Source organism: Carcharodon carcharias, chromosome 3, assembly GCF_017639515.1.
Source record: "Carcharodon carcharias isolate sCarCar2 chromosome 3, sCarCar2.pri, whole genome shotgun sequence".
Lineage (NCBI taxonomy): Eukaryota > Metazoa > Chordata > Chondrichthyes > Lamniformes > Lamnidae > Carcharodon > Carcharodon carcharias.
The window spans coordinates 189,148,237-189,173,212 of NC_054469.1; the positions used below are offsets into that span (position 1 = coordinate 189,148,237).

General features: G+C 42.1%; 1 protein-coding gene and 1 long non-coding RNA gene across 3 annotated transcripts in view; both read left to right on the forward strand.

Annotated features, from left to right (window-relative positions):
• The first annotated feature begins 2,009 nt into the window (after positions 1-2,009).
• Positions 2,010-5,362, forward strand: LOC121276567. Its single transcript, XR_005942684.1, has 3 exons — positions 2,010-2,080; positions 2,955-2,990; positions 4,906-5,362. It is a non-coding gene; the product is annotated as an uncharacterized LOC121276567 (long non-coding RNA).
• A 2,934-nt stretch (positions 5,363-8,296) lies between these two features.
• The window catches only part of LOC121276339 (E3 ubiquitin-protein ligase RNF144B-like), a 72,019-nt gene continuing 55,339 nt past the window's right edge, over positions 8,297-24,976 (forward strand). For both annotated transcript variants that reach the window (XM_041184626.1, XM_041184627.1), the window contains exon 1: positions 8,297-8,641. The gene's annotated coding sequence lies outside the window, so the exon portion shown is untranslated. The remainder of the gene's footprint in view (positions 8,642-24,976) is intronic.

Here is a 24,976-nt window from a genome sequence, read left to right on the forward strand (position 1 = left end):
TTTCTTCTAGTAATAAATGTTTAATCTAGTTTTGTAAAAACCTATAAGATTTGATGGTCTTATTACTACTGAATTCAAGGCACACATCTCGAAATTTATACAAATTACTAAACAAGTTGTGGCAGTTGATTCAAGTTTCCCTTTTGGATTTGAACAACTCAGCATTTACCATCGGCTGTGTCATAACAGTTGAGTGCCTATTTTCTTTTCATCCCACTTGGAGGAATGTGACTTTGTATTATAGCCATCTGAGCAGTTTCAATTATATTTAGTGGGTTCCAGTTTTTAAAAAAATCCAGCCAGAAAAAGAAAAATTAGTAATTGTATCTATAAAAACAAAAGCACATCCCCATAACAGTACCAACCATGAGATACACAGCTGAAACTCATCAAGATTTATTTGACAGCACCCCCAAAAGCGGTAACCTCTACCACCTAGAAGAACAAAGGCAGCAAGAACATGAGAGTACCACCACCTACAAGTTCCACTCTAAGTCACATATCATTCCGAAGTTGGAAGTATATCATTTCTTCATTGTCGCTAGATCAAAACCTTTCCTACCTAAAGGAATGTGGGAATGGCTTACCACATGGACTACAGCAGTTCAAGAGTTGACTCTCCAGCACCTTTTGAAGGGCAAGTAGAGATAGGTAATACTGGCTTTGCCAGAGATGTCCACATCCCAAGACTGAACTAAAAAAATATGGAGTCAGAAGGTGATAATTGTATGGATGATTTTTTCAGTGGTAGGTAGGTTGAGGCAGATGTGCAGGTGGAAGTGAAATTAATTTTGACAGAGAGGATGGTCAGAATAGCACCACAGGATCAAATAGAACTACCTGAGATGCAAATGTTCCAATTCAAAGGGAAAAGGAGTCTGTGACACGTGTTTGGAGTTTGTAGTGGGGGGCCAAAGGCCATGGCATTGATCTTCCCAAAGTTTAACTGGAGATTGGATGTTGAACTACCAATCTGATAACATGAAGGCATTGAAAGGTTCAGTGAAGTGGTGCAGAAGTAGTGCTATATCTCATTGGTGTGTGTTTGGCTGCTGGCTCCATATCCGCAGGTGATATTGTCAAGGAACAGCATGTAGATGAGGAAGAGGAAGGAGACAAATAGATATTCTGAAGAGGTAAGGATGAGGGAGTGGAAATGCAGCCATACTAGAATTGTCTTGGCTATGATTGGATAGATAATAGTAGAACCAAGCAAAGGCTGTCTTATGGAGCTGGGTAACAAAGGAGAGGCTTTAGAGGATGGGTTGGTCAACTATGTTGAAGGCTGTAAGGAGCTTGAAAAGGACAAGGGAGTGATAGTGTAATGACCATAGGTACAGAAAATGTAATTCACAAGTGGTGGGACAGATGGCCATGGATCTGGGAGGCAACAACATGTTCAAGAACCTTGGAATGGAAAAGGAGGTTGGAGATGGGGCGATAGTTAATGTGGATAAATGGATAAGCTGTGTGTTATTTAAGTGGAAAGTGATAATTGTGGTTTGGAAAGGGAGGGGGAACAATGCTTGAGGAGAGTAAGCCACTTACAAACATCAGTTAATGTGGGAGCCAGGAAGGGCACTGAGCCATCAGGAGTTTATTGGGAATGGGGTAGAGGGAGAAGGAAGAGGTTTGAACTGTGGTACTGCTGCATTAGTATCTGCAACTCATGGAAGATTGTTTTTGGGAGGAAATCAAATTTACAGCACGTTGTTAAGAGAATGACAGATCTATCACTAGTAGGACTCATGGTAGTAATAATTGCTTTTGACTGCATACCTGTTTTTTTAAAAAAACTTCCTATATTGTTTACATTAAATGATAATGCTGAGCAATGTGTGCTTGGAGCACTGAAACTCTGAACATGTCTCACCTCAGAGTTATTTTTAGTGTAAGTAATTAGCCTCTTGGGGCCTCCTCTTAATTAGTCCCATTAATATGTAGGTGTCTGTGGATGGTTTTGGATTGTGAAACTTGGTTTCAGCTGCTCCTTGCCTTCTTTGGAAATCTATCAATTTCAGGATGCCATCTTCTTCTGATCATTTCCTACTTTCTGGAAAACTGCCCTGCTTAAAATAAGGTAAACATTCTGCTTCTGTGGTCCTGATGTGCAGCCTTAACCACCAAAAAATTGATGACAGAAAATCAAGGTCTGTGCCTACATGCTATTCTAGTATGTGCTCCTTGTGGGTGAAGCTTCATGCCAGAAGCATTGATTTTATGCTGGATTGACTGTTGTAATTATTTAATTGGTGGATTTCAGGAAACATGATATTTTGTGATATATAATGTACAGAGCCATCTGCCTTGGAAAATGGACTAGGATAGAGTTTAAGTATAGTAAGTAGATAAACTTAAATGTGACAAAAAAATGTTTTAAAAATTGGTGTTACGGAAACAGCTTGACATAAAATGTTACCAGAAGTAAGTGTGATACTTATAGGAAGTGTGCACTTTATACAAAAACTTTTAATATGATAGCTAGACAGACAGATGGATTGACAGATGCCTAGATGAATAAACAGTGATCGACAGGCAGATAAATACAGTCCTTTCAAAGTGCACATTGTGCTCAGAATCTTGTGTGTTTTTCCTGAGAACTGCATCTACAGGGTGACTGGCTGTGATACTTGGAAGTTTTGAAGTTTGCTCCATGTACAAACATTTCTCATTCTTTATCAGAGAAAGGTTTTGCTGTTAGAGATATCTAATTTGTTAAACTGCAATCCAGCAGTTTTAGAAGATTTTAGTGTTAGGAAATGTCTCTATTGTATGCTAGAGATGTTACCACTAAAATGGGCACTGTCTTGTTGGAAAATTGTTTGGACAACTTTTCATTTGTTAACAAAAACTAGATGAAAGGATATTAACCATAATGACACATACTGACCTATTCCTTACATGTGATGTTTTCATGAGAAAAGTAATACAATTCCTTTTTGTCTCTCCCTAAGCAAAATGATGGACACCAGATACTTTTCTCCATTCAGGTAATGCTCCTTTAAAAAAACTTTAAGAAACATTTATTTTCTAAGTATCAGTTCCAAGATTAATTGATGCCTATAAAAATAAACAATAGATTCCTGACAGGAATCATCTGAGATATAAACAAGAGGACAATTTGCTGCAATGGTGACAGATTCCTGATAGGGTGAGACTTTCAACAACAACAACTTTCATTTATGTGGTATCAGTAATTTAGTGAAATGCCCCATGGTTCTTCACAAGAGAGTTCTCAAACAAAATTTGACACTGTGCTACATAAGGAGATTTTAAGGCGTCTTACAGAAGGAGAGGTAGTTGGAGACATTTAGGGAAGGAATTTGAAAGCTTAGGGCCAAAACAGCTGAAGACATGGTCGCCCATGAAGAGGTGAAGGATATCAGGGTTGTGCAAGAGGCCAGAATTGGAGGAACACAGAGTTCTTGGAGGGCTATAGGGCTGAAGGAAATTACTGAGATAGGGAGGAGCAAGGCCATGGAGTCATTTGAGAGCAAAGATGAGAATTTTAAATTTGAGGCTTGCTGGATCTCAGATGGTGGTGATTGGGCAGGGGTGGGGGTAATGGAAAGTGTCACAAAACCTTGTCAGTGGTGTCAATTGAAACATCAAAAAAATCATCAAATTATACACATTTCCATCTTCACCTTTTGCTGAATTCAATCAATTGCACAGTGATCAACTGGACTAGGCAAACCTATCTTTCAAATATTATAACCTCAGTAATGTTGATTTGTTAGGGTGCAAAAGGCAGCAATGAAGTCCTATGATTTCATCCCCTCATTTGCATAATTATTTAGGCAGATGTGGGATATCCCAGTCTCAGGCACAAAATTCTTAAAGTGGCATTTGATGATAGGAAGCCGGTGGAATTGCTCTCCTCCACTCCAACCTCCAGGACCCCTCAATTTCTCTCCCTTATCTGCCCAGGCTACCAGTGTAAATGCATAGGAAAATTCTCCCCCTTGGTAATTTAAGACGACTAGGAGTGGAATTCATCATGCAAATAAATGGTTAAACTGTGCTTATGAGGTGCCTGAAAGAGGCAGATAGTCCACTGGAATACAATATAGGAATAGAGGGCTAAATCTTATACACTTAGAATCTGATGGAGCATCAGGATTATATGCCGATCGGCAATTCGGCTGTGTAACGGCCTTCTGGATGAATGATCTGCAGGCCAGCCAATTAGGAGGGCACTCTCCAGGTTTGGTGTTCAATTAGGAGAAGCAGGTAGGAGGAGCAGTTAGAAGCTTAATTGAAGGCACTGTATTTAAAGGGGCAGGGGCAGCACACACAGCTGTACAACTGTGTGTTTGGACAGCGAATCTGCAGAAGCAAAAGGAGAAGGAAGATGGATGCCAAAAGGGGAAGGGCAGCTCAATGATTTACAGAGGGGACACTTGAGTTAATGCTGGAAGATGTGAGTGTAAAAAGACTCTTTCCAGATGATGGCAGAAGGAGGCCAGCCAGCTTCAACAGACAGGCCATGGAGGAGGTGAGCAACAGCAGAGGATCTGGATACAATGCAGGAAACCCTTCAATGATCTCAGCACACTGCAGCTCCTCCTCAGTGGATCACCACACTTCAGAGTTAAGGGACTCTATGTCTCCTTAAAAGGACACAGCTGTCACAAAAACACGCTTTATGCCAAACATGATTTTTAATCCATCGGCTGGAAAACTAAATCGAGCTTGGCCTCAGAGGAATATGAGTGAGCCACTTACCCTGTCCCCTTTAGCAATGCATCAAGGCAATCATCTGACATATTCAGCAGAGGATTCCCAGACATGAACATAAGTTACAAGGGGAAATACACTAGCCATGATCATGTTTGAATCACTAAATGACAGTCATGTGATAGGCCCACCTTTTGTGCATTTAAACTTTTGCTTCCTTTGCAGTAAGAGGACAAGCAGCGGAGAAGCTGATGAGAGAAGATTCAAGTGGGGTCCTTCTCCCCTCTCTTTCCAACTTACTTCGCAAACTCTGAACCCTGTTTGCTGACTGTGATCATCCAGGGACGTCTCTGCTGCAGACAGAAACTTCTTCTTAAAAGAATTCAACCCAGCACTACCGTCTCCAAGAGAACAGCCAAATCAGCCGTCTCCATCTCTAAGTCAGGAGCATTTGGACCATAGAAGGAAAGTTGCTTGGCCACTGATTTCAGCCTGAAGCCCACCGAGTCACCAGACTATATATTCCTTTTATTTCTCTGGACCCTACAGAGCGAGGAAAGATAAATTTCGCAACTCAATCTATTGGTGTGCATGTGAAAGTATTTTATTAATTTACTTATGGGTTTAAGTTTTTTAAATTTATTCCTTCACGGGATGTGGGCTTTTTTGGCTGGGCCAACATTTGTTGCCCTTGAGAAGTTTGTGGTGAGCTACCTTCTTGAACTGCTGCAGTCCATGTGGTGTAAGTACACCCACACTGCTGTTAGAAAGGGAGTTCCAGGATTTTGACCCAGCTATAATAAAGCTAACCCATTTCTTTGTTAAACTCCAAGAAAACCTGTCTGGTCCTTTTATGATCAGTGTGTAAATAATTAAACACTCACTGACTTGGCAAGTATGCTCTTTTCAAAAAAAGCTGTTATGGTCAAACAAGGAGAGGGAAAAGAGGGGAGCCATTCGACCCCTTGTCACTTGGTCATATCACAGCTTTAAAGGTCAATGTAGTCCTTTGTCTCTCCAACTGGCCTCAGTGCATCAAGTCCTTCTTACCGCCACATACCCAAGGTACTCGCTTCAGGGAGTTGTTTCTGTTAACGCTAGCTTTACACTATAGTTGGACCAATTACTGTTGGTTCCCACTTTGTAGCGTCCAATGATAGCAGTTTGATGTGTCAATGCCTTCCAACTATGCACTCACCTTCCTTAACTTGTCAGGTTGCCGACATGGTGTGTGAGCCTTGTACCATTGGGATAGAGCCATTGCAACTGTAAAATGGCTCTTTATTGGCTCTTTAATTGCCATAATTGACTTCACGTTCTGCCCATGGGGGTCTTGGCTGCACTGTCAACCTGTCCCTGGGAAAACTAAGGGGAGGCAGAAAGATGCCAGATTACTGGCTCAATGTCCATTTCTGCTGTTTTTCAAGCCCACTGTCACTGATCTTGTTAACAATTGCCTGGTAAAAATGCTCAGTCATGCCCAGTGTGGCACTAATTACTTAAAACCAGCTCCCCTGGACAGGACATTTATGTGCCTGACACCAGACACACGAAGCAACTGCTCTACTCAGAACTCAGTCACAGTAGGAGACTCCCAGGAGGACAGTGGAAAAGCTTTAGGGATGTCCTCAAAGAATCCCTGAAGAGATCAAACAGCCCCACTGACTGATGACCAAACAAAATGGAGGAAGTTCACTTGGGAAGGCACTGAACACATTGAGAAGCTTTATTGGGAACATGCAGAGGGAAAGTTGAGGCGTTGGAGAGAGCGCACAAAGCTCTGAACACCTCATATACCTGACCCTTTAAGCACCACCTGCAGAATGATCAATTCTTGGGTTAAACAAAATGTCGCACTCTGCTGGAGGAGTGGGGTGGGGAGGATAACAAGATCTAAAGAGGGGCGGGGTCTGGCAGGAACTTAACAGTGGGGGTTGGGAGGGGGTGGGGGAGTAAGAGTGGAGTAGAGGCCCAACTTCAAGGGAACAATGTTCACAGCATTAATGGGGTTATGGGAAGTCCCACATGAGTGGCTTAGATAAAAGACTTTGCCCATCACAACATAGACTGTACGTAAAGAATCTTTTATGTACTGCCTCCTTGAATCCATTGATGCTCTGCATGTTATTCCCTCATAGCTTCACGCAGATCCCCAGCTATTCCTGGCAGCACCCCAACACATAGACATCTCTCCCAACTCTCCTCTTTCCACCCCCCCCCCCAACCCCTCCACACACTCAGAAGTCCGTATCGTCAACACCCCAGTTAAGACTCCCGGACCTCCCTTCCCCTCACCCGCTCCCCCTTGGGCTTGTCTGGACAGCCACTTCCCTAGGCCAGCCCAGACACCTTCACTCTTGGGTTTGCCCAGAGCTCCCCCACCCCCAACATCAAGCCAGCCTGAACCCTCTACCTCTCAGACCTGACCCTGGACACCACCACCTCCCCCTCCCTCCCCCCCCACCCCCCCAAGTTGGGTCTGACCCTGAGTGCTGATGCTGCCACTGGCTCGGAACCCTCTGTACGTTGGACCCCTCCCCAAAGCTTGACCCATCCCCAGACACCATCCCCCCCCCCCCCCCCCCCCCCCCCCCCCCCCCCCACAATCCTTGATTCTGAGTCTCCCCGCTGCTGGTTGGGACCCCTCTGCCACTGGACTCCTTCTGGGCACCCCCTGAACCACCTTCCCTGGACTGTCCCCAGACCCCCAACCCCAATCACCCACCTGCCGAAGCCTACAAATCTAAATAGGAGAGTGCCAGCCAGTGCTCCTACGCCCTTATTGCTGAGTGTGGGCTTGTGTCTGCACGTGAGCACCGTGCTGTCTCTGGTCTACACATGTGCAGCAGCACAGTGTGGATGCTCATACACCAAAGATGCTGAGTGGCGGCAAGAAGAGACTCTGAGCAGTCTTCTCAGTTGCTGCCCAGAGGAATCCAGGACAAATGGGAGGCCCACATACAGGCTGTGGGATGGGAAACTAAACTCCAGGACAATCCTGGAAAACCTGGGACGGTTGGTCACCCTGACTACCTGCCACACATGGCAGAGTCTGCAGATTGCGCATCTCAGAACCCATCGAATTGGAGTGGAAGCAAATCACCCTTGATCCTGAGAGACTGCTTAAGAAGGAGAGGGGAAGGAGAAGAAGAAAAAAAACCCACACAGAGTCTGTAAACGCGCTTGATGTTCCCTGTTCCAGAAGGGAGACTATTTGCCGCAGTAATATAGCTGTAAGAGAATTACTTGTATGTTAATTTGGGGAAATATGCATTCCTTCACAAATTTATTAATCACAATGTTTCACTTTGTCTTTGGCCATTACTATTTTTGTTCTTCTATTTTTAATATGTATCTTTCATCAAGCTTTTTCTTTTTGACTGGGTCATTAAACTTAATTTAGGATGGTGCTCGTCTCAAAGCAAGAATTATTGATCTGTGTATAGAGGGTTAACTCAATTATCCAGCAGTTGCTTATAAAAGAAGTGAGCTCTTTTTTACTATTTAAATTACCCACAGAGAAAGGAGGAAGTTCTCTGCTCAGTTTCCTGTTTAATCACAAGCCTCCTATGGGTGGAGGCAGCTTATGACGTTGGTGTCTGTTGAGGTAATTTGTTTCAAAAAGAGCAAGCTGTGTTTTTTTTTTCAAATTAGCCTTTCAGAAACTTGGGGACATGCACACTTACTGTGAAGGGGTATCTGCCAGAGGCTGAAGTATCTTCGCTTGCGGTGTTGGGCTGCCTCTCGCTAGAACGTGTACGATTGTTCTGAAGCCTTTGGACCTCAGCAGAGCCACTGAGCAAGCTGCAGCAACTGAAAAGTAGCATTGTGTTGCCCGTGTGTTTGTTTTCCAAGGTACAGGTCGGCTTTCATGCCAGGCTGCACATTAACTTCAACAGGCACACAGCTTCCACTGAGCTCAGTCTCTTTCCTCCAGGGCTGGACTTTTCCTTCCTCAGAGGTATGAAATGTGAAAATAACATACATGTTTAAAATTGACCAGTTTTCTTGGATTCAGATGGGTTCAAATCTTTTGCGCCGTATTTACAAATAAATAGCAGGTTGTAAGGTCATAAAACCTTGATGGGGGGTTCTGTACATTTTTATCCATTCTTTGTGTCACACCCGATGCATTGAATTTATGAATGACAACATATTTATTTAGGAATCTCTTTTTCAAAGAAGTCCATTACCCAAGCCTGTTTACTGTAAACAGGAGCTCGATCCTTTGACAACATTCAAATCACGCTACCTTCTCACGTAACCACATTAGGAATACTAAGTGTTTTGGCAAAACTGAGGTGATTTTTACTCTCATTACCTAACCATGCTCGTTACTGGTTTCAAAACCAAAGATATTTTGCGAAGGTGGGTTAACCCATTGAGGACTATAGTTGAAAGCAAAAATAAAAGCAAAACAGGTTGTTCCTGCACCTGGGCCAAAATAATGGATCAGAAACTCCAACTCTTCCTGTCACTTCTACATCTGCACTTGCGCCTTTTACGCCGTGTACTGATGTGTACCTGAGATGAATCATGTGTTCTTTGTGACAGTGCGTTTAAATGCTCTGTATTGAGATTTTAGTAATGATGTAACTTAGCCGTGACACCTGTTGCTGCTAGTGCTTTGAGGGTCTATTGGTGTTAGTGCATGCGTGTGATTTTTAATAACTGGTTAGTCCTTAAGATGCCCGGATCAAATGGATGATGTGGATCGCATGCAGCTGTTTGGTTCTGTTTCCATTGCTGTGAATTTGGTGTGGAATTATCTCAGAGAGAAAAATAGTCTCCTGGTTCTTCCACTGACGGATGATGGCACACTTTGCGCTGCTAGAATTTGACTCCATCTACAAAATGCTACCCTCATGATAATAAGCATGAAATCTGTGCCATCCCTCAGCTGGCAAAATGGAGATTTGCTGGTGACAGGTTATGACTAATTCTCGGAGGGGCAGTGCCCTGTATAAGGAGGTAGGATGATAGAGGTACTGACCCCATCATTGTAAACGTGGCCTGATTTCAATTTTAAAATAGTTAACAATTTTGGTAGCGGCCCCACTGTTTTTGAAAGCACAGATAGAGTTTCTGGTGCTTATGAGTTTTGAGCCACATCACTAACTGATCCCTTAAAATGCTGTGCCCAGGAGATAACCATCCTGGATCTGGTCTTGTTGTCACAAGAGGAGGAGGACAGCCTGATGATGAAGTAGCTTTACTCTTATGCTCCTTTCATCTAGGGCGAACTCCAATAGCTCCACCACCCTGCCCGTCAGACAGGATGTTCCCTTTCCCAGAGCCCCAGAAAAATCCTGTCACCTGCAACAAAGGAGGAAGGAAAAAGCTTGAATACTGTTACCATTTTTGATCCCATTGCTGCATAAAATAATCAAGAGAAAGACTTGCATTTATTTAGTGCTTTTCATGACCTTGGGATGTCCCAAAGCGCTTTATACTCAATGAAGTAGCTTTGAAATGTAGACACTGTTATCACAGAATCACAGAGTAGAATAGGCCCTTCGGCCCATCGAGTCTGCACCACACGTGAGAAACACCTGACCTACCTAATCCTATTTACCATCACTTGTTCTAATGTAGGAGGGGAGAAAAGGGGAGATGAGAAATTTTTAGTGCAGTAATTTATGATCTGGAATGCACTGCCTGAAAAAGAGATGGAAGCATTTTCAGCAGTAACTTCCAAAAGGGAATTAGATAAATATTTGAAAATGAAAGCCATGTGGAAAGAGCAGGGGAGTGCAACTACTAGGTAGTAGCTCTTTCAAAGAGCCACCACAGGCATGATGAGCCAAATGGTCGTCTCCTATGATTCTATATTGCTGGATTACCCCCCAAAATGATGCTGTTTATTGACAGCACCAATATTCAGCCAGTTGGCTATTAAATCTAAACAAAAATCAAGGGCAATTGCATAAAAGTACAGTCCTGCTATTCTCAAACTGGTGGCCACCAAATGCTTCCTTGGATGTTAGGTTCAAGGAAGAGTAATAATAATTTCATTGTTTATCCCAATATATTACACTGTTCTATGTATAAATGGAGAATAACTGATAAAGTAGGAAAGATTGGCCAGGAGTAAAATTCAAGGGCTTCATTTAATGTCAGACCGGCATAGAAAAGTTCAAGTGGGTTACACAGAGTGGATATAATGTTCCTTAAGATAAGCAGGGGTAGGTTTCCATTGGTACAGGCAGTAAGGATATTAAAATGCCCCCCCCCCCCGCCCTCTTGTATATCGGGAAAGTTCAAAATATGGAAGTGTTTTCCCACTGAGAGGTTTATCTACAGGTGAGGCCAATTTAACTTTCACATTTTTAATGAGGAAGAGAAGGTGGGGAAATGTGATTTGACCTGGAGTTTCAACCCAGCTAAAACAGGAATTAAGATCATATTAGTAGAGAAATTTGACAGTTACCAAATTAATCAAAAGCAAAATACTGCGGATGCTGGAAATCTGAACCAAAAATTGCTGGAAAAACTCAGCAGGTCTGACAGCATCTGTGGAGAGAAAGACAGAGTTAACGTTTCAAGTCAGTATCTGACCCTGTCTTTCTCTCCACAGATGCTGTCAGACCTGCTGAGTTTTTCCAGCAATTTTTATTTTTGTTTTTGTACCTAATTAATTAGCCAGAATCTATCTTTTAACTGACCAAGTGGTTGATTTGGTCATATCTCTGTTAGATAGGGAAAATCAGCTGGCAGACTAGTGATCCTGCAGGATCTGCTCCCCTGGCCTCCTTCCCAAGTCCTGACTTTAGCACATAAGAACAATGAGATTTTCAGAACCTTGGTGTTAGTGATGCATAGCCAGGAATATTGCTGGCAATGACACCACATCTAGTTACTGTTAGCCAACAGATGCAGAAACCTCAGAACGCCAAGGTTTTTTTTTGTCTCTTTATTTCTCATCCAGTGTCCTCCTGTTAATCCCTTTTCATCTCTTGACTGGGGTTGGGCCACAGGTAACCAGTCTTCTGCTATTTTCTGCTGTATAGTTATTCTTTATATGTAAGCTTAGTCAGCAAATGTGGGCGGAAGATTTGCCTTTGGGATACTGTATAGCCATGCTTTGTCATGTCCACATCTGAATCAAAACCAATGACTTCTAGTCAGGGTGACTGGATATTGATTAAGCAAGGGAGTCCCAGGTGTTTCCATGACACCACTATTGTTGCTCCTTCTACAATTAACCAACTCACACTGAGTAGGAATTGACATTTTAAATTCTTTCACAGGATTGTGTGTTGCTGGTTAAGCCAACATTTTTTCCCCATCCCTAATTAACTTTGAAGATGGTGGTGAGCTGCCTGCTTGAACTGCTGCAGTCCATCTGGTGTGGGTATATACACAGTGCTGTTAGGAAGGGTGTTCCAGGATTTTGATCCAGTGACAATGGGAACTGGCAGTTAATGTATGTTCTTATTCATGGTATGTGTGTTCAGTGTTACATGACATGTTTGGTTGACTTAGGTGCTAGTGCTCTCGCTGATGAGTCAGAAGGTTGTGGGTTCAAGTTCCACTGCAGATTCAAGCATGTAACGTAGATTGACAGATCAGTTCAGAACTGAGACAGTGCTGCATTTTTGGGAGTTATCTTTGCATAATTCCTTAAACTATAGCTTCATTGCCAGTTCAGCTAGATGTAAAAGATGAAAGATCCAGCCACACTTTTCATAGAAGTGCTAGTTGACATTTATTCTTCAAACAGCACCAGTCAAAAAGATCAGTTTGGCTGATCATTCATTTGCTTCTTGTGGGATTGTGCTTTGTGCAAATTAGCTGTTGCATTTGCCTACTGAACAACAATGACTGTACTTCAGAAGTAATTAATTTTGGGATGGATGGATATGATAAGTTGCTATGCAAATCAAAATTCATTCTTTTCTGTATGTTATTTCTTTCAAAAACATCTAGGTGCCACTGCAGTGAAGCACTGAGGGAGTGCTGCACTGTATTAAGAGGTGCTGTCATTCGGATGGGACATTAAACCAAGGCCCCACCTGTCCTCTCAGTTGAATGCAAAAGATTCCGTGGCACTATTTAGAAGAGCAGGGGACATACCACTGGTGTCCTGACCAATATTTATCATCCGCTCAACATCAGATTACTGTATGTGGAAGCTTGCTGTATGTAAATTGGCTGCTCATTTCCCACATTACAACAGTGACTAGGCTTCAAAATTATTTAATTTGCTTAAGGTGCTTTGGGGCATCTTGAGAGGCACTGTGCGTGTGCATTTGTAGGTGCAAGCACATATAGATGCACAAGTACATATATGTCTGTCTTTTCTTTCTTTCACTTCATCTTTTTAGTTTTCCTTGATAAAATGTTTTCTGTAACTGGGATTTCCATTAGCTTACTGTGAACAAATTTGATTATATCATGATATGTTAATAGCATAAATATGTAAACTACTCCAATTTGCATGTCCTATTAACACTGCACAAGCTGATTAATGCTGTTATGTATTTTAGAAGAGAGGTTAGAAAAAAATATAGCAGGAAGCAACTTGAGTAACTGGTAGAATAAAACCTAAGCAAGCTAATGTGCCTTGATATTGATAGGGAACCTCGGAGGTTGAGGCACCATTTTGTGTTCTTGCTCTGGAGCATGGATATCTGGATGTAAAATGTGGTGCTTGAGTAAAGTGAAATAGGTGTGGATAAATTGGTTTGTCTGTGTTGCTGTCAAGGGGTGTTTACTGTCTGCACCATGAGTTGAATGGTGTCAGATCTTTTTAATTGAAGTAATTTTTACAGTGTTGGTCTCAATAACAATAAAGATTCATATATGTGATCCGTACAATCCAAGTCCTGTTGCTGCATGCTCAATATGTAAATTAGTCAGACACAGTGCTTCTCCCTTGTGGTGGAATGTGTGCTACAGGAGTGCGTGTGATAAGAATTTGAGTCATAGAAATTTCAGCATAGAAAGAGGTAATTTGGTCCAACATCTTTTTGTCTGTTCTTCAGCTAGAAATGTCTATCATAATCCCATTTCCCTATATTTTTTACATTCCTCCAGTTCACATTTACCTAGTTTATTTTTAAATGATTTCATGGCATCTGCTTTGGTAGCCATTTATAGTAAAACATTGCTGTTCTCATAAACCTTTTTGTATGGAAAAGAATGCTTCTGACTACTTTTGTCTTTTCCTTGGCCAGAATTTTATGTGCTGCTGGCGGGCACGCACCCGACCTGAACGGATGCGAAATAGTGCGAGATGATGTCAGGCGAGCATCCTGATGTCATCATGCACTTGTGCAATATTTCACTCGGCGAGCACGTGCGGCAGTTGGAAGCACGCCAGCAACAGTCAAGTGGGTAAATAAGTCCATTACCAATGCAATCAACAACAATTTTTATGCGGCCTGTCCACATTTACAGTTGGTGGATGGGCTGTTCTCCCAGGCAGCATTCACATTTTTGCTCAAACCTCGATCCAGGCTGGGATGAAATCTCCGAGATAAAATGAAATAAAAAGAGATATCTGGGTACTTTTTTTTTGAGGTGTGCTTGATTATGCTGCAAGGACATATTTTGCAGCATTTTTGTCGTGTCCTTTAGTCTGTGGAGCCCTGCAACTCCATGGGGCAGCTGTCTGCTTTCAGGGAGCTTTCTAAAAGTGCTCACCTGCACCTTTGGTTACGTTGGCGCCTGCCACCTTCCAGCCCCCACCCCGGCATTTCAGCATGCGTTTCATGCTGGCTGGCCTTCAATTGGTCAGCCAGTGTGAAATCGTGGTCGGGGGCTGATCGCGGCTGGTGGCCCATTTCCTGTCCACTCCCAGGCCCACCGATCGCTCATGCCCAACGGCCGAAAAGTTCAGGCCTTTGAAACTATTACCCCCATGTTACTAATTCACCATTCTTTTGTAGTTGGCCCTCTCAAATTCTTTCATTATTTTGATAAACTTTTATTGGATCCTTTTGTTAAATGGATCCAAGCCAGATGGTGAAGTATGAAACAAGACACACATCCTTTACTTGATAGTGCATACAATGCAACATTACAGATCTCTGCCTTCTACCTACCAATCTGACCCAGTGTCTCAGCAGTCCCCACTTTTTTTTAAAGCATGCAGCATCTGGTATTCATAGGCAGTATCCTAGCCAAGTACTAACCAGGCCAGAGTCTGCTTAATTCCTGCGAATGGCCATTTTCAGCTGTGTATGGCTCAGGCTTATAAAGCTCAGTGCTTCATTCAAGTGCCAATTGGTACCTATCTTTATTTAGACAGTTGATTTCAAATCACTGCCAGCCATTTTGGGATTTGAACTGACATCAGCTGAAAACATATGCAGGCCTTTACATTGTGGGCCCAATAGTATTACCACTATGCTATCATGTCCTGTAGAAGACCCCATTTATACTCTTCTGATAATCAGAAAAAATAACTTGTTTAAATATAAAAACAAAAAACTGCGGATGCTGGAAATCCAAAACAAAAACAGAATTACCTGGAAAAACTCAGCAGGTCAGGCAGCATCAGCGAAGAAGAAAAGAGTTGAAGTTTCGAGTCCTCATGACCCTTCAACAGAACAGTTCTGTTGAAGGGTCATGAGGACTCGAAACTTCAACTCTTTTCTTCTCCACCGATGCTGCCAGACCTGCTGAGTTTTTCAAAATAATGTGTTTGTTTGTTCATTAGTTTAACAGTCCCTTAAAGGGGCACTGTAACTAAAAAACAAAACCTTCAACAGAAACTTAAATTAAAATGCCATTTCCAGGACTGCTGATGCATTGTGGACCCTGTGGTGCCCACCAATAGTGGAAGGGTCCCTTTTTTTAATAGTTCTCTTTAGAATAAAACAAATGATCAATAAAATAAACTAATAAAAAAGGGGGGTGACAGCCCCTGGTGGGGTACTGTAACAAAAACCAAACTTTAAAAGGAAACGTAACTAATCAAATTGAGGCGTTGTTACTGGGGCTGATGATGTACTCCAGCCCCCATGTGCCCACTGGTCATGAAGAGTCCATTTTTATAGATGTTTTTTGAGAAACAAAATCAATAAATCAGAGGGGGGTGGTGACAGCCCTTGGTGGGGCACTGTAACTAAAATAAAAACATGAAAGGAAACTTACAAAACTAAATTGAAATGTAATTTCCAGGGGTGATGATGCACCCCAGCTCCCGTGAGAGTCACTTTTTATATGTGCTCAAAGACAATCAATCCAACCAATATCTTCCATCTGTTTATCCTTTAATCTTAACAATACATTTGAGATAACATTAACACCTTTCATTTTGCCAATATCATCAATTCTTAAAAGTAGCCCTAGGGCAATCCACAACTGAGGTAAGAGGAAAATTTCCTGGCTTATCATTTCCCCTTTTTAGCTTTGAACATGGTTTAAAAAAAATTGCCTCCTTCCACTTGGGAACTATCCCCATTACCAAAGATTTGGTGAAGACTTTGGGCTTACATCTTTGCTTTCTCCTTCCCACCTTCTTCAGTATTCTATGATGTATACCATCTGGACGTTTCCCAATGATCATTGCATTATTATTTTGTTTAAATGATGTCCTTTTGAATATTTATCTCTCAAAATGTCTCCCACACATCTTTGAGGTATTCCAGCAGCCCTACCTTTAACTCTCCCTGTAAAAACTGAAGCAAAGTCTTTATTTAACATCTTGATTATACCTTTTACTTATGTGCTCAAAAGGTTTTGTTATTTCCTTTTATGTTGACTACTACAACTTAAGTGGTTTAAATAAGTCCTTGGGACTTCCAGTCTTCTTTCATACTCTCCTATAGTCTTCCTAATTTCCCGTTTGTTTCCCTTTGATACCTTTTACACTCAACATACTTTTTTTCTGTATTTTTCTGCCCCCTCCTTCATTAGTGTCTTGTTTTTTCAAAAATTTGACCTTCCACGGAGGTCCCTGTCTCCGAAGGATTCCCTTTGATAAAACTTTCTCTCTGGAAAAAATTATGGCTGGTAATGTTTAGCTCCCATTCTTGTCCTGACTGATGTCAAGTTTCTGTCAAATCTACAACATCTTCCTCCCATTTCAATTTGTGTCGCTAGTTTTCCATCTTTTATTTGTAATATTTTTCTCAACATTCACATTTAAAGTTGCCAACTTAACATCATTCTCCTCAGTATCCTATTAGATATTTTCCCTGAGTTTTTTTTTTAATGATTCCTCTTGCCTATCTGTTCTAAGATACATCTCCTGATACCTGCCCTCGTGCGTACTATTTTAGATTGCTTTATCCCTTTTCTATAATTAACAACAATTCCTCATATTTATGTAGAGCCTTTTAAGGTAATAATATGCCCCAAGGTACTTCACATGAGCATTATAAAACAAAATATGACCTAGAGCCACATAAGATGTTAAGTCAGATGACTAAAGGCTTGGTCAAAGAGGTAAGTTTAAGGAGTGACTTAAAGGAGGAAAGTGAGGTAGGGAAGCAGAGCTGTGAAGTGAGGAAATTCTAGAATATAGGTTCTAGCAACTGAAGGTGATGTCAGCAGTGATTGAGCGATTTTAAAATTGGGGATGTTCAAGAGGCTAGAAATAGATCAATGTCTGAAAGTTGTGGGGTTGGGGAAAATTGCAGAGATAGGGAGGGGTGATGCCACAAAAGAATTTGAAATCGAGGATGAGAATTTTAAAAGCAAGATGTTGCTGGACCAGGACCAGGAGCCGATGTAGATCAGTGAGCACAGGGGACTTTGTGCGAGTTAAGATATAGACAGCAGAGTTTTGGATGACCTCCAGTTTAGAGGGTAGAATGTGAGGTACCAGGAAAGAGTGCATTGGAATAGTCTAGAGGTTACAAAGGCATGAATAAGGGTTTCAGCAGCAAATGAGCTGAGATGGGTGAAGTCGGGTGATGGTAATAGGTGGTCTTAGATGATGCAAATATGTAGTCAGAAGCTTATCTTGTGGTCAGATATGACATCAATGTTGTGAACAGACTGCTTTAGTTTCGAACAGTTGCCAGGGAGAGAGATGGAGTCGATAGGTAAGAATGGAGTTTGGAGTGGAAACTAAAAACGATGCTATCATCTTCCCAGTATTTAATTGGAAGAAATTTCTGCTAATTTGGTACTGGATAATCAGTTTAATAACTTAGCAATGGTGGAGAAGTTATGAGATGGTGATGAGGTAGACCTGGGTGCTGTCAGTGTGTATGTGAAAACTAACTTCCTTTAACAGCACCTTCCAAACCTACAATCTTTATCACCTAGAAGGACAATGGCAGCGGACACATGGAGACACCACCTGCAAGTTCCCCTTCAAGCCACAGACCATCCTAACTTGGAACTAGATTGCCGTTCTTTCACTGTCACAGGGTCAAAATCCTGGAATTCTCTTCCTAACAGCACTGTGGGTGTTCCTACGCTACATGGACTATAGCGGTTCAAGAAGGTGGCTCACCACCACCTTCTCAAAGGCAATTAGGGATGGGCAATAAATTCTGGTCTAGCCAGCAACACCCACATCCCATGAACAAATAAAAACAGTAACGCTGTGTTTTCGGACAATGTTGCCATTGGGCAGGTGGATGAGAAATAGAAGAAGGCCAAGGTTGGATCCTCGGGACACATCAGAGGTAATGGTGCAGGAGCAGATAGAGAAACCATTGTAAATGATACTCTGGCTATGATTAAATAGCTAAGAATGGAACTTGGTCGGTGCGGTTCCACCCAGCTGGATGTGGGTAGAGAAGTGTTGGAGGAGGGTGGTGTGATCAATCTCGTTAAATGCTGCAGACAGGTTAAAGAAGAATGAAGAGGGGTAGTTTACTTTTATCACAGTCATGTAGGATGTCATTTTCTGATTTTGATAAGAGCTGTTTGGGTACTGTGGCGGGGCCGGAAACCTGATTGGAGGGATTCAAACATGGAGTTTGGGAAAGATGGGCACAGATTTGGGAAGCAACAAAATGTTCATGAACATTGCAAAGAAAAGGGATGTTGAAGATATAGGTAGTTTGCAAGGATGATGGTGTAAAGGGTTGGTTTTTTGAGTGATGACAGAGAGGTGAGAGGGACAACACCTGAAAAGAGAAAACTGTTAGCAATATCAGCTAAATATGGGACCAGGAGAAGTTGAATGGTCAGAAGTTGTGGGAATAGGGTTGAAGGAGCAGGTAGAAGGTCTCGTGGACAAGCGTTTCGAGGGCATGAGGGGAGATAGGAGAGAAACTAGAGAAAGCTGTGGGGTTAGGGTTAGAGAAAATTAACTCCAACACATTAGATTTATGCTGTCCACTTCATTCCTTGAAATCCTCCACCACCACCCGCACCCCCTCTTCCCACTCCTTTTATTTTTCCTCTTTAAAAAAAAAATTCTTTCATGGACGTGGGCTTTGCTGGCTAGGCCAGCATTTATTGCCCATCCTTAATTGCCCTTGAGAAGGTGCTGGTGATCCACCTTCTTGAACTGCTCCAGTCCATGTGGTGTAGGTACACCCACAGTGCTCTTAGGGAGGGAATTCCAGGATTTTGACCCAGCGACAGAATGAACGATGATATACTTCAAGTCAGGATGGTCTATGGCTTGGAGGTGAACTTGAAGGTGGTGATGGTCCCATGCATCTGTTGTTCTTGTTCTAGGCACTCAAGGTCTCAGGATTGGAAGGTGCTGTTGAAGGAGCCTTAGTAAGTTGCTGCAGTGCATCTTGTAGATGGTACACTGCTGCCACTATATGTTGGTGATAGAGGGAGTGGATGTTGGAAGGTGATGGATGGGGTGCCAATCAAGTGGGCTGCTTTGTCCTGGATGTTGTTGAGCTTCTTGAATGTTGTTGGAGTTGCACTCATCCAGGCAAGTGGAGAGTATTTCATCACACTCCATTCCTGTATAGAGCTTATTGCCTCTGTTTTTCAAGTTCAATGACTCTGACTTCCAGCCAGCCCGTCTGGAAATTTGCTACACATGTCCTGGTCCTGGAGATGTTTGTAGTTCCCAGCAGCTCCCACAACTTGTGTTGCAAGCAAGTACAGAGAAATTAATGGGGGAGTGATAGAATAGTTGGTGTTTAGAGCATGATATCAGATTATTTGTTGTCTTGAATGGTACGTGTTACAAGTCAGAGGCAGGATTTTCCCCACTGGCTTCATCCGGGTCAAATGCTCCATTTTGAGCTGCCCTTTTATTGGTTCTTAACACAAACATGTCAAACACTGACAGTGATTGGTAATCTAAATGAAGCGTTCTTTGTTGAAGAATGACAGGCTTCAAAGAGCTCTTCATACACGTATTACTTGCTGACTGAAACTGCCCCAACTACTATATCACATTAACTTGCATCACTTCCTGTGATGATGCAAATAAAACAATTTACATATTCAGTGGCATGTTAATCAATATGTTAGACTATATGCCTTCACTATCACAGCACTTGCTTCCATATTTTGAACTTTTAAGATAGAAATGCCCTTAGCAGCCGGGCAGCCATGTTGGTGGGAGCTCCTTCACAGGGTGGCCAGAGGCGGCATCTGGTCTGTTGCTGGGTGGCTGCTTTCAGGTAGCTGGCCTAGTCCCTGATATCTCTGGGGAAAATTCCAGTTGGTCTCTGACATTAGGCCTTTAAAGAGCCTTAATTGGATACCCTCTGCTTGCAGATGGGTATCCCTGTTACCCAGCCATTTCGCCTCCAGGAAAATTGTCCAGAGACAGGATGCTGCTGGGAAAATGGCACGCTGACCTATGATGCAAAATTCTGTGTGCATCTGCTTCTGTGTTCATCCCTATCAGGACCTAAAAATACAGCCCCAGTTGTGTTGTCTGCCTATCAAGGCTTGGGTAATCAAGTACACTTGTGTCTGAGTGGATCTAAATCACCAAGTGTTTTGGAAACTAACAATAAAAAAAAATTAAGTCTAACCTTTTAGCATGTGCCAAATTTAGGCACTGCTAAATGCAAGTTAACAAGTACTTGGTGAACCTGTTCAAATATTCTTATGTGAAGTGATTATTTCGCAGGTACTATTCCTGGGGGGATGGAAGGAGGGAGATAACATAATGGTGTGAGCTCAATCAGTGAGAACTTATCTTTTACTATGTATGTATTTATTCCTGACACTTAGAAAATTATTAATTTACACGTTAAATGATAAAGGTGCATCAGTGGAGATTGAGCCCAGGTTTCACTGAGTGGTGCCAGCATATTAGTACTTGCGTAAGATTCTTTGAGGGAGGAAGGTTCTGTTTAGTTTCTCTTTCCTCAAGGAGAACGGATCAAAACTGAGATTTTTACATTTAGAAGCCTTGACAATTGCATTGAAATATATAAGTTTTAAACTCATTGCTTAGGTCCTAGCTGGAATATTGTGCCCAATTATGGGCACCACACTTTTGGGGGATATTAAGGCCTTGGGGAGGATGCAGAGGATATTTACTGGAATGCTACCAGGGATGAAGGACTTTATCCTTCAGAGAGACTGGAGAATCTGATATTTGTCACCTTTTAGAGCAGAGGAAATTAATTGGGGATTTAATAGAGGTGTTCAAGATTATACAGAGTTTGATGGGGCAGAATTATGCCCTTGGTTGGGGTTGGTTGGGAAGCCGGCTGCTGCCTGTGATCAGCACCGCACCGTGATTTCATGCTGACAGGCTAATTAAGGCCCACCCAGTGTGAAATGAGTGGCAGCGCTGAGCACTGTGTGTGGGGGTGGTGGAGGGAGGGAATGGAGGTGGGTGAGCAGGCCGAGTGCGAATTTTGCACGTATGTGAGCACTGAAGAAATATAACAAAAATTAATAAGAAAAATAAAAATGTAATAAAACGTCCCCTCATGTGACTCTGTCTCTGTCACATGAACAGGGTCATGTTATTAATTCAATTGCAAAACTTTTATTTGATTTTTATTTGCTTTTGGAAACCTTACCCCACCTGTGAATGAGGTTTCCAAAAAAGTGCAAAGGCACTTGGCCTTTTCACCTGCCTGCCGACCGTTAGGTTGGAGGGACAGCAAAAAATTTAGTTTAACTGATTACTTAATTGTCTTAACAGACCTTTTCATTGTTGATGGGCCCGCTGCCGACTCTGGCGCGCGCCCGCTGACTGAACCGTCGAGCCACTGTGCGTGGATTTCGGCACGCTTGGCCAACATCAACGCGCATCATTTCACGTTCGAGCAGGTCGGGCGCGTGCCCACCTGCCGAGCAAAAATTTCTGCCCATGGAATAGATGGGGAGAAAGTGTTTCCACTGGAGGGTTGATGATGACAAATTTAAGATAATTGGCATATGAAGCAGGGGATTATGATCTGCAATGCACTGCCTGAGGGGGGTGTTGGAAGCAGATAGTGACTTTTTATACTTGGAAAACAGTATTTTTGCAGGGGCCTGGGGAAAGAGCAGGGGAATGAGTCTAATTGGATAACTCTTTAAAGAGCCAGCATAGGCATGATTGTCAAAAGGCCTCCTGTTGTGCTGTAAGATTCTGTAGTTCATAATAGCACATGTAGGATTTGACAAAGCCACTAATTCACCAAAAAAACCCACTAGAATTTCAAGCCTATTGTGGATCTGTGAGGTGATCTTGGATTTATGACTAAGTGCTCCATTTAAATTTTTCTCTTTGCCAAGCTCACTAATGCCACGTTTGACCTTGATCAAAATATTTTTCGAGTTGACTGTTCAGCTGTGGAATGCTGCATGAGTTAATCCTAATAAGTGACTTTCTTCACTATCTTATTAAATTAGCATTTTGTTATCTTTTTCATTAACCCATATTTCTATGAAAATGTCAGAGCAGTGCTAACCTTGAATGATTATTAGTCAGCTTTTATAAATAACCTTCCAAGTAAGTTTAAAGCACGAGAAAGTGGCCATTTTGGCCCATTGTGTCTCTGTTGATCTTTACTTAAGTCGTACAGAATGAATCACCCACCCAGCCCTACCTTGCTGTCTCCCCATGGCTCTGTATGTTTCTTTGCTTCAAATGATCATCCACTTCTTTAAAAATGCAGTCGTTTCAGCGCTTCTCATTCATGTCTGCTTTTTTTGTTAACATAAGAAAATTACCAATTTCTGCCCCTGAGTTGCGCACTTCCACTGTTGACAACAAGGAAACACAAACAACCATTTTCTGTTGAGAAGTCTCAATGTCAACAATTTTATGACCTTAAAGACTGAATAGTACAAAACAGCCCTCTGCCAAAAAAAAACATGATCAGTAATTAAGTTACTAAGGAAGTTACCCAACAAGAAATCTGTTGCTGGCCAATGAATTTGTATAAATGAGGTCCCTGTGAGTTGTGCTTTGGTTATTGACAAAAGCTCACCTAACGAATGCCTTGGGACCTGACTTGCATAAACCTACTAAAACGGTTCCAGCAAATCTTGATGAAGGGATCACTGTAGCCAGGTAAACATTATTTCACTGAGATGATACCAAAGGCAACATCAGTTTGGGACCAGTAGTCTAGCCTTAACAGGAATTTTAAAGTAGAGACCATGTGTTTATATACCAATTTTCACAATCTTGGGATGCCCCAAAGCTCTTTACAGCCAATGAGGTACCTTTTTTAAATTGTAGTCACCGTTGCAATCTAGGGAACACAGCAGCCAATTTGTGCACAGCAAGGCCCCACAGACAGCAACATGATAATGACCAGGTAATCTGATTTAATGATGTTGGTTGAAGGCTAAATATTGGCCTGGGCACTGGGATGATTTCCCCTGTTCTTAGAAATAGTGCCAAGAGATTTTTTTATGCCCACCTGAATGTGCAATTGGGACCTTGGTTTAATGCCTCATCTTTAAAGATGGCAGCTTTGACAACACACTACTCCCTCATTAATGCACTGGAGAGTTAGCCAAGATTTTGTGCTCTAGTCTTTAGAATAGGATTTGTTTCTATAGGTTTCTGACTCAGCTCCATGGTAACACACTTTCTATGGATAGCTAAGTTTAAAATGACTGCAAAGGGGATAACAGCAGGATATGAAAGTTCATGCAGCAGCTTATATAATGGCTGCTACATTGAATACTCATCTATATTGCTAACAAGAGAATGAGCTTTCAGTTAATTTTCCAAAGGAAGCTCCTGTGGTAACTAATCCTTTGAAAATTTGACAATTCACTTATGGTGAACGCTTCTCATCTTAAGATGAGAACTGCGTGACTTATTTTTAAATACTCATAACAAAAAGCTTGGGAAGTATTTTCTCATTAATCAGCAAAGGCATGACATCATGCAAATTGTTTCAGTATATCACTTATGCAACAACTAGCTTAGTAAAATAACCTGGGGCGTTTCATGTTAGGAATTGAAATGGAGCAGGTGTAATAGGAAGGGAGATTGCAGAGAGCACTAGGAGGTATGTTTTAAAGCGCTTTTGATGAAGGAGAGAAATGTAGCAAGGTGCAGGGATTTGGACAATGATTTGTATCGTATGGAACAACATGGGTGAAGGCTTGACCACCACTAGTAGGATTGAGGAAGTGAAGAACATGAAGCAGAGCAGAATAGCAAGAGAAAACGATATGAGCAGGATATGGGTCTGGAAGCAGTTGCTGCAATAGAGAGGTGTGAGATGACTTGAACATACTTAAAGACAGGGAAATTCAAGCTAATGCTTCGAGCCTGCCCATTTCTGGCTTGGTGTAGCTAACACATCATTATCCTTATTACTTTTCTGGAAAATTCTGGCAAATTTCTCACTTCCCACAAATTTCTCACCTCCCGCAAAGTTGATCAAGCACACCCCAGTATCCCAAGGGAGGCTCGTGGAATGATTTGAAGATGTGGGCAAAGATGTTAAAACTAATGCAGTGAAGGATGGGATGCAGGAGTTCCTCAGGGTAGTGTCCCTGGCCCAACCACCTTGAACTGCTTCATTGCAAGAGAATGTTCGCTGATGTTTGCACAGCGTTCAGTACGATATGTGCCTCCTCAAATACCAAAGCAGTTCCTGTTCATGTGCAGCAAGACCTAAACAACATTCAGGCTTGGGCTAATAAGTGGCAAGTAACATTTGTACCACACAAATGCCAGGTAATGACTATCTCTGATAAGAGAGAATCTAATCATTTCCCCTTGATGCTCAAAGCATTACCATTGCTGAATCTGCTTGCATCGACATCCTGGATGTTACCATTGACCAGAAAATTAACTGGACCAGCCATATAAATACTGTGGCTGCAAGAGCAGGTCAGAGCCTGGGAATTCTGCAGAAAGTAACTCGCCTCCTGACTCACCAAAGTTTGTCCACTATCTACAAATTCAAGTCATGACTGTAATGGAATACTCTGCACTTGCCTGGATGAGTGCAGCCCCAGTAACACTCAGAAGTTCCAT